At 40.0% G+C, this 13,184-nt stretch overlaps 1 protein-coding gene across 6 annotated transcripts in view; it reads right to left on the bottom strand.

The window, feature by feature from the left end:
- Positions 1 to 12,313, bottom strand: part of Pag1 (phosphoprotein membrane anchor with glycosphingolipid microdomains 1) — a 142,060-nt gene extending 129,747 nt beyond the window's left edge. For all 6 annotated transcript variants that reach the window (XR_006857013.2, XM_046468218.2, XM_046468222.2 and 3 more), the window contains exon 1: positions 11,834 to 12,313. The gene's annotated coding sequence lies outside the window, so the exon portion shown is untranslated. The remainder of the gene's footprint in view (positions 1 to 11,833) is intronic.
- Positions 12,314 to 13,184: the final 871 nt, after the last annotated feature.

Here is a 13,184-nt window from a genome sequence, read left to right as displayed (position 1 = left end):
ATTTAAAATTTGCCCGACTAGCAGTAAATATTCGCTAACATGCTTACCAAAATTACTATGTGTTTTCTGGACACTGACCAACACCATACAGACTATGTTATCTTGCTAAAAGTTGAATTCTGAGACATTTGGCCCAAGGATGGTGGGAGTGTATACAATCCCCAGATAGGCAAGTTCTCCAGATCTGATTCTTTTGTAATTTCCTCACATCATGCAGGTATCACCTGGCCTCAGCTTTTCATGATTTCTACAACATTATTTTAGTAGAGTAGAAGGGATGTCAACACTAATGCAGGAAAAAGCCGAGAAAGGCACACCATACACTCTTCAATGCGACACACACTACATTGAACATCTGCTTATCAATACCCTTGCTGCATTTCTTAGTTTAATATAGGGTGTCCAGGCGTGTATGCCACAGGTAGTGTAAAAACTAAAAACATGACACTGATCTTGAAGGAGAGATATCAAAATACACTCTACCAGTGAAAATTAATATCCCAAATGAAATGTTCAGAGATTTTCTGAAAGGCCAATGTCTAGAGACAGGAAGGAATAGAGAAAATGGAAAAGTTAGTGGCTGCCTGTGGTTGTCTGTGGGAGTGAGGATCAACCCCAGACAAGCACGAGGGATCTTTCTGAGAAAGGAAAAGTCCTAAAACTGAACCGTGGTGTCAGCTCCCTAGTTCTGTAAGTTGAATACGCATCATGAGTTGTGCAGTTAAAAGACGAGATTTTATGACACATAAATTACACTTTAATAATATCTTTATGTGTTCAAAAACCAATAACTTAAATTTATTAAGTAACACTTTTTATGTCAATACATCCTCTTCTTTTCTGACATTTCAAATTAAAACCAGTTGAAATGGGAAGAGAGGAAAACTGTAAGTGGGATCTATTCCTGATTACCAAGGGAAAATGAGAAATTTTACACATGAAGGTCTAATACTCCATCTAGACAGAGCACATGATCCCTTCCAGATAATTTCCTAAAATTAGACAATGAAATCTAAATTATTTTTATTTCAATATGCCATGCATGCCTCTAATTACAGCATGCATCACAGTGAATAATAGTATTTTATTACCAGTCATTCTTTCAAAGAGAGTGCTTCCTCCTGAGGGCAAGAACTATGTCACCATCTTCATTGTACTCTCAGAACTTAGTAGGTGTTTATTATGATATTATACTGAACACAGTGATTTCTTCACCAGAACCATTTCTCACATTTCCATTTGCATGAAAAATATAAAACAAATTAAACAGACTTTTCCCATCTTCAGAGCAGAGTCTCTCAACCTCAGCCCTATGGACATTTTGGCCCAGAAAATTCTTTGCCATGAAGGGCTGTTTTGTACATAGCAGAATGCAAAAAGTTCATGACTAGCAAGTAAGGATTCTCTGACCACAGGTGTTGGCATATTATGGGGAGAAAATTTCGTTTTATTCTCCATGTAACTGTGGAGATGTAAAAGGCTTATTCTAATCCAAGGCTGACAGTTTTCAGGATGTGTGGAGCTGTGAAAATACATAAGAGAAGGGTCCTAATGCCAAATGGCCTGTGGCTATAAGCAGTTTGTAAGAAGCATGCTCGTTGCCGGCACTGAGCTGTTTATTATGAATTGTATCTAGGAGAACAATTTTGAAAATGGTATTGAATATTTATTAAAAGAAAAGATCTCTAATAATTCAGGTCTTGACACGCTATATTAGCAAATAACTCAGACAGTTGGAGAGGTTAAGAACTGCGGAGGCAGAAACCATTAACTTAAGTGTAAGTTTAATACATCAGTGTTTTATTTTATTTTTCTCAAACATCACATTGTTTAGCAATCCTGTTCCAAATATCCCAGCACAAAGCCCAAAAAGCTGTTATCCATATGGTATCCTTTCAATAAGTTTCCAAACTTTTGTCTCAATTTTTCTTTGGAAATATTATATATTTTACACTGAAGTTCAAGTTCAAGATGTACATTTTGGGCAAAGTGACCAATATAAGAAAACAAAGGAAAAAATGTTCTTAGCACTATACGAGTATGTACAAATATTTATGAGTATTCATGAAGTTTTACTTCAAAGCACCTTTATTTTTTATTTAACAAAACAAAGGAGTAGGCTTCTAACCTCACTGCTAACAATGCAGGCACTACACAAGCAACACCATTCTGGCTTTCAACCACGTATATATTTCTTATCAATCTCTCTCATAAATAAACAGCTATAGTAGATAGCTATATTAATTCCTAACACTGAATAGGAAGCATATCTTTTCAAATTCTGTTCATAAAAATATTTATATTTTGACCTGTGTTCCTGCAGGTAAACATAAACAGGTTTAGGACTGAAATAATGAGCATATAATTCCTAAATCCAGTTTTAAAAAAAATACATAGTATGTGAAACAACTCTATTCAAACTCTAACTGTACACATAATTACAGTATTTAAATTAGCTTACTAATTTAGACATGTCCTATCATATCAAGTATACACAAACATAAAAATGAATAAAATTCAAAAGGATTAAGAAAAGAAGATTTAACTCTTCTTATTTAGGAAATGAAAAACTCCTAGTACCTGATATTAAAATATAAAATCATGAAAAGATTAGTAGGAAATGCAGCTTAATTGTTCATCTTGGTGAGTACTAAATACAGTAGTGTCAAATCACCTGAACAGACATCTAACTCTACATCCCGGATTAACATATTTGCATTTGGATGAAATTGGAACACATGAGGCATGAAATGGGCAAATTAATCTTCATTTTGTTTCATTTGCATTTCCTGATCTATTATTATAAATATAAAGTTCAATAAAATCACATATAAAACACCATATTATGTTACATTGTTATTTAAATTTTCATATTCCTATATTGTAATTCCTCAACTACGCTGGACTAAAGCTACTACAACATCATGTGCAATAATAATTACCCAAACTAAGCTTAACATTTTATAAAACTTTTTAAAATTTATAAATGTATTGTTATTTTAAAAAATCAGCCCCACCAACAAAAGACCAATCACCAAATGTCACAAATGCATAAGCCCCTTTGAATTCAACTTTTCCTACTGAAGCTAAAATGTAAAATTGGCACCATGAAGCTTGAAATTGAGATTTAGGGATAAGCATTGGCACCATCGCTTTGCTACTTGCTAGAAATTACTTTCATCTGGAAATTGCCATTTAGCGGCCTCTTAGATATTTTTTTTTGTGTGTGTGTGTGAAATAAAAAAGGCAGCATCATAAACTTTTGCCAATGGCCATAACATTCCATGTGCATTTCATGATTCTAACATTATTGTATATTAACAATTAAAATCTGCTTTACTAACAAAATTAGGGGAATCAAAATTTTAGACTGTCAAAGGCCAAAATACAAGGTATGAAGCTAAAATAAACTTTAGATTTATCCTGCATCGTTTTACACCTCTTATGAAAAAGACAATTGATTTAAGACTTTGGCATTAAGTGGGCCAATTAATAGCTGCTTTGGCAAGACAAAGCAAGTTGCATTTTTCAATATATTTGGAGGACTCAAGAATATTTCAAAAGAAAAAGCAATAATTTAAATATAATTTGATTTTCATCTTATATACATGGACATACTGAACGCTTCTTACATATAATAGTCATTGCAACTGCTAAAAAATAAATTTCCTTTGCATCACAAACAGCAAGTTTAACTACAATAATTTGACAGTTTAAAATACTGAATCCTCATTTTTTATACTCAGATGCTCTTTTAAAATCAGCACCAACAACAGATAATGAAAGAAAAAAGATGTTCATTTTGTGAAACAGCAGATTTTCCCCTAGTCTAATTTAATCACATATATTTGCATAAATAACCTGTGGCCCATCAGATACAGAAATGGTAGCCAATACAGTTTCTACTGTTGGTGCTTAAACATCCATCCCCTAGTTTTTTTTCCTTAGTAGCTAGTCACCAAGAGATAGGCAACGTGAAAGAAAGATATGAACACAGGATTTGAAGTCAGCATGCCTCACTTTGGGTCCTATGAGCTCAGTCACTTACTAGTCATGTCATGGCCACTCAGTCATCTTCACCCTGAATCTCAGTTTCCTCATCTCTCTAATGGGAGTAATTCTACCTTTAAATCAAAATGGAAGGATAAAACATTTAAGAACTGAAATTCACGATACTAACTAAAACACATAAGATTATTTCCATTGTTGCTAAATGCAGATCACAACCTCACAACAATATCAAATACACAGAGTTTGTCTATGAAATAATGAGGCAATTTTATAGGACAAGTTAAAATTATATGATATTGTACTCAACATACCTCAAATAATGCAATGAGCCAAAAGACACTCATAATCTGTAAAAGAATTGGTCCAAAGGTTCAAATCCTCTAAAGACTCCCGGGCCAGGATAAAAGCTTAGTCTTTATAAGCTGTCAAATAATGTGCCATTTATCACTTTCCCTTTCAGTTATGCTCATGGATGCAGTACAAGGGATGTCTGCTTTGGAGAACCAAGCACTTTATGCACCAAGAAAGTTGTTCTGATCTTCCCATGTTCCCAAATGCCTGTGTACTGCTGTCAACAAGAGAAAAATGGAAAAATGGAAAAGAAAAACAAGAACTGGCAAGCGTTGGCATCCAGGGTCATGCTTTATTCATGATTTGATTTCTTTCCCTGAACCTCATCCCCACTCACCTTCCACATAGTAGGTCTTAGGATTTGACAGAAACTGAAAGCTAAAAGACAACCATCACCTGTGAGGACACCAGCAAGGTAAGAGTCAGGCCCACCTCTGCTCTCTCAGCTTTTTCTTTGTATTTCATTTCCTTTGTCACTGGGTTCCCATTCAATCAAGCACCTCATTCCGCTTTGCTGCTGGCTTCTGCCACTTTGTGTCCAAGCCCTTGTCAAAAACTCCACTCACTTAATCTTACTCTCCAGTCTCCTTTTCTCCTGCCTGCCACCTTGGCTCATATTTTTTAATTATTATTATTCCACACATTCTCCCATGCCAGATCACAACCTCACAACAATTTCAAATACACAGAGGACTTGCAGCTCAGCCTTTGCCTTGCATCCCAGAACCACAGGTTGTACAATTGTCATCGGAAACTCCTGATGCCTCATACTGTATAAATTCACAACTTGTCATCTTCCCCTTTGAACTGGTCCATCCTCTGTATTCTCTGTCATCACCAATGGCACCTCTATTTATTACCAAAGCCAGACACTTGGGTATCGTTCTTAAAGTCACCATCCCTTCCTTGCTTCTCTGTCTCCCCCAAATGTCCCCACCCTTATCCACCTGAATTCTGACTTTAAATCTGCAGTAAGCTCTAAGAGCTACTTTTCCACAGCTTCCCTTTTGTGTTTTCTATTTGATCCACTCTGTAAAACACACCCAGGGGAGTATCCTAAAAGAACCACTTCAAGAGCTGAAGTTCATCTGCAAGACCAAATATGGCCGACAAGACCCTTTGTAAAAGTCCTTCTGGCCTCCATGCTCCATCTCCAGACCCACCTACCATATTAACAGGCCTCAGCCACCCACTCTTCCACAAACACACTGGTCTGTTTGGTGCTTTCTTGGGAATGAATTCCCTGTTTCTCTGTGTTGGGTGATTTCTCCCAGCCCACTCCCACCCTCAGGTGCGTGGTACCCTGTTACCGACTCTTCCAGATTCAGACCAAGCCCTGCTTCCTGGGTAAAGGCCTGTCCTTGAAGTCAGGTACCCCTAACAGGGCCTGCTGCCCAGGGCCTCCTTCACTCATGACATGGAGGGAGGTTCCAGAGGGTGCACAGAGGAATTTGCTTGTGCTCAAGTTCTCATCTCCCATAGTTCCTGGTATCCTATCAATATACATCTGGTGAATGTATAAATGAATAAATATCACCCAACTAAATTTGTCTCAAACACAGCCAAGCTGCTAGCGATTATGTGTGAATTAGAGGTTCACAGTTCTCCTGAGGTGTCAGGTAAAAAAATAATAAGGCCATCCTGGTTACAATTCCCAAGTGCTGAATGCAGAGGTGTGCTATTCTTGTGTATAGCTATGTTGGTTACTGGCTTTTTAATTTTAATTAAAAAATTTACTTGGGTTCTATCTCTAGCATAAAAAAATTATTGTGTTGTGGTTTTATTGCCTCTGGTTCATAGCAAGTGCTGCCTCAACATTAAGGTTTCCCAATAGCTTCAGCATGTTCAACCACAATGGGGGTGACAGAGCAATGAGTAGGAAGTATGGTTAGAGGTACAGGGGCAGAGTGGGTGGAGGCCGCATTAACAGTAATGGATACAGTGAAACCAGATGCCTGAGGAGTCATTTGATCACCCTTCATTCCTCAGAGAATACATTCACATAAAAGCTTACATATGCAGTCCTGGGACTCTCCAGCCAAAGATGGCAGATGACAGCAAGGCTGAGTTAGTCACACCTTTTGGTGCTTTGAGGAAATTGAGTGAAACTGATTATTTGCAAATGAATACAGGATATGGTATATAGAAAGTGGGTCATCTGGAGACCTATGAAATGGGAGAGGAAGGTACAAAACTGCCAATGATTAATTTCAAAATATTTTCTTTCTTTCTTTTCTTTTCTTTTTTTTTTTTTTTTTTTTTTTAACTTGCTGGCGCCATAAAGTTTATAAGGTTTTAAGTGCTCTGTATTTTAAGTAAGGACAGCACAGATTCCCCTGACCTCTGTCATAAACAGATTACATTTAGCAAACTGCATTTTAAAATAAGTTTTTAATCGCTTACTGGTTTGAGAATTGTACAATCCTGTAACATCAGACTAGGAGTAGAGGAAACGTCAATGATATGCCAAAATATCATAATGATAGTAGTTAACTTCATCATTCAAATCTCAGGGGACAGGAAGAACTTCCTGAACACATGTTGGGTTCAGTGTGAAATCAAGATAAAACAGAAGCAGATTCTGAAAATATTACAACATGGCTTTGAATTCTCTCTTTTACTTTCCATTTGGAATGGAGTTAGGAAGGCTATATGTAGCCAGAGGAGATTGATGCGAATTTCTTGTTCTGAGACAACGCAGTTGAAACTTACTTTCAGCCATATGTATGCATTTCCTCTAAAAACCTTAGGCTCCTTGTGAATGACAGATGACACTGATGCAGTATTTCAGTGACAAGTTATTAATGCTTTTTTAAAATTTAAATAAACTTTTTTAATACCACCTGGAGAAAAATCTCAGGCCTCTCCACTTCTTTTCTTTAATAAGAATAGTGCAAGCATCTGCTCCTGAACAGATAAAGTGAACATGCAGTTCCACTGTGTTCACATCAGCTGAAGGGTTTGTGCTTCCTATTTCACAAAATGAACATGTGGGTTTCTTTTTTGAGCACTTGCATGAACTAAGCTTAAGCTCTTCCTGTACAAAGATATGGAGATAATACTTCCTGAGCAGTCCATTCCAGCTGTTGGCTATGGGCCAGAAAGTTTTGAAAATAACAGAGCATACCTACACAATATCATGAAGGCTCAACACTAGAGGTAGTAGAATGTTGTATCTAGTGGACTGATTTTGTCAGAAAGCTCTAGGTTCCACTTTTTATTATGAAACTCACTCATGTGGCCCTGGACAAATGCCCTGACCTTTTTAGACCTCAGTTTTCTCTTCTGCAAAAGATGACACGAAGGTTAACTACCACACAAGGTTACTGTGAGGATTACGAGAAATACTGTATGAAATGTGGTCAGCATGGTAGCCAGCACATGGTAAGGGCTCCCTGTTAGCTACTCATTCCAACTCTTATTCAGAAGGGCCAACCAGTGCGAACTAGGAATAGAATCAGATAAATCATGCTCAGAGCCGTCTTCCCCTCATTCCTACCCCATGCCCAAGAACTCTGCAATCACCCGGCTCTGAGGCATACTCTTCCAGGTGGCACCTGCTTGCTTGTACAACCAGAAACTTGTATGACCCCCTAACATATCTCTTACTGTGCATGATGTAAGAGCTCTAGAAATATCCGCTCCCTACTCCTTATATCCAAAATGAAAATTCAAAATAGCAGATATAATTGGGGAGAGTAAATGATCTCTATTCACTTATATCCATATTAAAATGAGTTTGTATTTCTTGCACATGTGTCTTATGAAGGCTAAAGTAAACTGAGTGTCAGAGAAAAAGTTACTTGCAGATTTAAATATGTCCACAGACAACCTACTAAATAACAGGAAATAAAACAACATGCAAATTCTGAAGAGTTAACTAATAGTAAATCATGGACTTAGCTCAAGTCACAGAAGTAAGTGCTCAAGGGAGACTTTTACTCTAGAAAAACCCAGAGCAGAGGAACATTTGAAATATGGCTATTGACTGAACCAAGGGGAGTATCTATTCTCTGAAAAGGATGGCTAAAATTGAAGTACAAGCTATTTCAGAGAGATGTGAGATGACTCAGTTGGCAGCAAGGGCTCTCTTTGGCACAATGCAACTGCTTGTGTCCCCAGGCACAGGGAAGCAGCCTACAGGAAGCTCACTCCTGGGGAGTTCTGATCTTAAAAAAAAAAAAAAAAAGAAAAAGAAAAAAAAGAAAGCTAACCTTGAACATCTGTCTTGAACTACCTTTCATTGGTAGACATATTAGCTAAGAGGTTTCATTAAACATTGAACCCATGTGTGAGCAGGCTATTACCTATGTACTTACACACAATTGGATTTTACTATCTAGAAAATAAAGATTTACCAAAGGCCCAAACCCTACCTAATATCTGAGTAACGACCTAAGAAAGCCAAAAAAAATACCACAGCCTCTCAATCACTGGAACTCGGGAGAGAAGTTCAATGGGTTATGAAGACTTTTAATCCTACTCCCACAGAATCCCTGAAAATGTTTCCAAGGTCACTGGAACTGAGGCCAAAAGGAAGCAGACATATTTATGTGAAGGAGAAATTATTCCCATATCTGAACATATAGTAGGAGGCAAAGTACAAGGCCTTTCTCTCTACTCCAGGGGAGCCCTCCAGCAGGGGCTGAATTTATGCTCAGGGATGATGCCATTTGTGGATTGATTATTGCTGCTTGCTGTGTTTTACTTGACTATGTGGATTGCTGCAACTATGTGTGTGGGCAGGAAACAAAACAGAAAGCAACAACCTTCAGTGTGAACTGCAATATCAGACCAATTTTTCTTTTTTTGACTCTGACTATATGAATGGGCAGCGGAGCAACAGAATCCACTTCTAATTGGCGAAGAAAATTCACCTTACCTGGCATCTCTCCTGCACACAAGGAGGTATGCTACCAGGGCAGGGTATTTAACAATAATTATGATGGTAATAATAGCTCCCAGTCATGGAAAACTGGGTGATGGGGGGCTGTTAAGCATTTTGCATACTTTAATCTTTAAGCTTAAATCTCCTCATCTGTAAATTGAAGATAATAATACACTTATTTTGTTTGCAACTTGAAGCAGAAGGGTCAAAAAGAACATAGTTTCAAACAGACATGGTTTAAAATATCAGCTCCAACCTCTGCTATTTGATCTCACTGAGCTTCAGTTTCCTCATCCCTAACATGTAGATCAAGCAAACTGTCTCATAGGCCTATAGTGAAGGAGTGAGGGAGACACTAAGTCAAATATCAGCTGGTATTGGTATGATTAGTAGGTGCCCAACAAATATTTATAACTTGAATAAATAAAATTATATAAAAGATATTGTTATACCTGTTAACTTCTATTGCCCTCCATCAACAGCCGTTCAATGTCTACAATATCCAAAGATGCAAGGATAAGTTTATCCAGGGCAAGCTTAATATGCAAGATAGTGGCTCAATAGCTTTACATGTATAAACTCCTTTAATCCTCACCACAATCCAAGGAGGTAAGTACTACTGTCATTCCCATTTTACAGCTAGAGACACTGAGGCCCATTGAGAGATTATGTGCTTTCTCAGATTCAAACAGATGGTACTAGAGCTGGCAACCCGGCCTCATATGCTGTCCTCCTAACCATAATACAGTAGTGCTTTCTGGGTCAAACTGTTTGAGATTCCGTGCTTGGATGAAATCTCTTCTACAGGTAAGCATTCAGATGTTCTCATGAACTACAACATATTGACTAACTTTTCAAATTTTGAAGTAACATATTTTTATATTTTCTAAGAATTTTTAATATAAAAACTACACTTTAAATAAAGTATCTATAACTAGTTCATCTTGTTTTGTATGTTGGAACATCATAAATAACTGCTCTCTCTCTAGATTACCCAAATAAACCTTACATTAGTATATATCCTGAAGTTTTGGTTTAAAGAAAGACATCAAGTCCAAATTCACAAATAGATGTATACATATTTCTCTCTTTCCATGTATACATATATATATGTGTGTGTACATATATATGTGTGTGTGCCTATATATATATATATATATATATATATATATATATGCATATATGTATTTCAGGGAAGTCTTAATGTGATACATTTTGTTAAACTAATGACTTGCACAAATATTCCAAATATTTCTCTTATTTCGAATATCACTATCTAATAAGCCTTACCACAGTGCTAGACGGTATTTCAAAGTATTCCTTTTACAAATTTAATCAACTCAAATATTAAACATCAATGATGATAATCTATTGCTCTGTTTAAAAGGAATCTCTAGGGGACAGCTGAGAAATAAAGGTTAAAGATTTCTATCCTTCAAAGCAGGATACTGCAGCTACCTATAAATCATGCTCTTTGTTTATTAAGATAATTAAACCCATCAGTACACTTAACTTTAAGACTCAACAACTGTCTGGTATGAACAATTTCTACTTTTTCTAAAACAAAGGGGATGTGTTCCAAAAGGGTCCTTTACATGCTCTCTGCACAATGCATGCTATTTTAAAACATGATTTATGTGTCTAATTCCTGGAGCTGCCTTGAAAAATATACTGGGTTCTTCCTCCCCTGCTCCCTATTACCAGAAGACACTCCAATTTGAAGAGTGCACTCTGTTTCTGACTACAGGCTGCTATATCATGTCAGCATTTTCATTAAATACTGTTGGAGCTGGACCTTAAACAAATGGAATGAAGAGCCACAGCTGCAGCCACTGCAGAGAGGTAAAGTTATCCAGCTGGGAGGCTTACATAAGAGGTGCTGGACAATCCCTGTGAAACCCAGGTGTCATCATCTTAATCCTATTTCTTTGAGACTTGCCCACATCCTTAAAGTGTATGAAATCATATGCCGCACAGAACATTTTTTTTTTCTCATGCTATATGCCTTAGAGCACGAAACACTGGGTTGACATATAAGTTGTTTTTCTCCCTAAAGGACTAGGCTCCAATTATGGGAACGTTGGCAACTTCTGCCTAGGGGAGGAGAAAAGAGAGATGCGCGGGAAGGCTGCAGGCCTGAGAAGGAATGGCTCAGCTTCGGTTCCCAAAGATCCATTACAGTGCTGACCATCCAGGAGTCATACACGAGAGTCCTCCCCAGAGCACTTATAATAGAGGTGACAAGACCCTGCAGACCTGCCCCTGCCCGGCATACACAACAGACACAAAGTCAAGGAGTTCCGAATGTGCAATTAGCAGCAGGCGAAATGCCCTCGGAGCACCTGTCCTCTCCCAGCACATTCCCAACTGGCAACCTTCGCCAGAGGCTGGAGCCATCTAGTCCTGGGCTCCAGGCTCCTCTCCCGTGGCGGATCCCCTTCTTGGGACCCTGCACTCCCTCCCCTAACTGAAATCCTGTTAATAAGAGGAGCCACTCCTGTCTGCTCACAAAACGAAGATAATAAAAACGAACCTCCCCTTCCCACGGCTCCCTCCAACTTCAAAAACTCAAAGTCAACTTACCGGGATGCAAGAGTCCAGGAGTGTTCTTGAGGACTGGCTTCAAGGCAACCCCTGCAAACTCTGGCTGCGCGCAGCCCCTTGGCTCCTGCAGTGGCCGGAGGCAGCTGCGGCTGCAGGACTAAGCGCTGCTGCTCTGCACCAGGCGCCTCGGCTCAGCGATGCCCGGCGCCTTGGCACTCGCCAGGGCGCACCACCGGGCGGCGGCGACGACTAAAACTGCACCCGGCCGCGCGAACCCTAGCGCTGCAGCTGCCGTCGGCCCCGGAAAGCTGCGCTCTGAGCCCCTGGTGCGTGTCTCCGCCTTGGAGGGAAGCACAGCTCAACAAGAAACCCCGTACTAGAAAAAGCCAAGGTACTGCTGTCCGCAGAGCTGCCAGCCCGCCCCCAGAGGATCAGTCACATCGCGGGCGCGCCGGCGAGCGAGTTGGCAGGCGGGGACCGCAGTCCGCACTAGCCGCCGCGCCGCGGAGAATGACAGGCGCCGAGGCGGAGCAGCGGCTCGGGGCGCGGGGCGCGAGTGCGCATGTTCCCAGCCCGCTGCGGCACGTCACGGGGAAAGAGGGGCGGGGAAGGGCGAGCCGGGCGGGGCCCGGGTGGGGGCGCCCGGGACTCCCCGCCTGGGTTGCGCCCTTCTAGCACGCCGGAAGGTGTAGGAAGTCTCCAGCCTTTGGGTTTTGTAAACCTAAAGCTCTGTGGTGGAACTTGTTTGCCTCCAGAGTCTATTGTCCCTCAAAAAGCACTGTTTATTTCAGCAGTCTTTGAGGTCCCAGTCGAGCCCACAAAAGCCAATTTAACTCAGATTATTGCTAAACCATAAAGCGCTGCGATATGGGGGACAACGGCCCTTCACCTTGGTTGTACCTAACTTGGAGAGCTCTGTTAGGGCCCGTTGCCTGGGCCGCACCCCCTGAATAAGCACAGGAGAATCTCTGGGTGGGGCCCAGGTATCGGTAGGTAGGTTGTAAAACTTCCTCAGAGATACCAGGGTTCAGCCGTGTTTCTCAAGCTTTTCTTTAGTGTGCCGCAGAATCGCCTGGGGAATTTGTTAGTGTGTGACAGAATCCCCTGGAGAATGTGTTAACATGCAGATGCCGATTCAGATTCGGTAGGTCTCAGAGGATAAGGGGAAGAATCTTCATTTATAAGAAGTTGTGAGAGACTGCCACTGGGGAGCTCCAGACCACATCCTTGCTAGAACCTGGAACAGAGCTTCTGAAGTGGTCTGCTGGACAATCACCTGAGAGACTTTTAAAAACTCAGAGCAAATTCCCAGGCCCTCTCCTCAGTGGTTCTGGTTCAGCCTCTAGGCAAACATGGGGCTCTGGAATTCCATGTACAACAAGCACTTTAG

This window comes from Marmota monax, unplaced genomic scaffold (genome assembly GCF_021218885.2).
Source record: "Marmota monax isolate L192 unplaced genomic scaffold, Marmota_monax_Labrador192_F-V1.1 WCK01_AAM20220418_F8-fsc00115, whole genome shotgun sequence".
NCBI classification, from domain to species: domain Eukaryota; kingdom Metazoa; phylum Chordata; class Mammalia; order Rodentia; family Sciuridae; genus Marmota; species Marmota monax.
This window is presented reverse-complemented; position numbering and strand designations above follow the sequence as displayed.